The sequence below is a fragment of the Merops nubicus genome, unplaced genomic scaffold (assembly GCF_000691845.1).
Source record: "Merops nubicus isolate BGI_N331 unplaced genomic scaffold, ASM69184v1 scaffold15069, whole genome shotgun sequence".
In the NCBI taxonomy this organism is placed as follows: domain Eukaryota; kingdom Metazoa; phylum Chordata; class Aves; order Coraciiformes; family Meropidae; genus Merops; species Merops nubicus.
Genome location: NW_008631829.1, coordinates 1,096 through 1,677, shown reverse-complemented (window position 1 = coordinate 1,677; position 582 = coordinate 1,096).

Sequence of the window (582 nt, the reverse complement as noted above, 5' to 3'; positions counted from 1 at the left end):
GTGTGGGGGAGCCGCCCCATCTGCCCCGGGCTCCTGACCCTCACCCGTGGCGGCACAAAGCTCAGTGAGGGAACCGGGAACAGGCTGGAGCTGCAGACTTGATCCCTGTCCCCACTGACTGGGTGGGAGGGTGGATCAAAGCCACGTGGCTCTGGCCTGGCTCCTGCTGTGAGCAGGGTGGCTACAACTCCCCGTGGCCACTGGCCCAACGAGCCCTGCAGCGAGCAGAGCGTGAGGCTCCCTGGCCCAGGGGTCTGAGCTGAGGCTGAGCTCTGGCTCATCCCTGTGGAGCTGGGCTCTGCTGTACACTGGGGCAAAGCTCCTGGGGAGGAGGGTGCTCCTGGCTTGTGCTGGGCTCCTGCTGAGCGTCTCAATTATTTTTGGCTAATCAAATCCAACAAGCTGCCGAAAGCTCCTCCCCATCCTTGTGCCCACCTTCTGCCCTCCCACGTGCTCCCTCCATCAGTTTGCTCCCAGAGAGGCCGTTGTCTGCTGGGTGACCTGTCCCCAGGTGGCTCCAGGCTGGGCTGTCTTTTCTTTCCCCGTTAAATTCCTTTCAGCCTCGAGTCCCAGTGAGGGTGG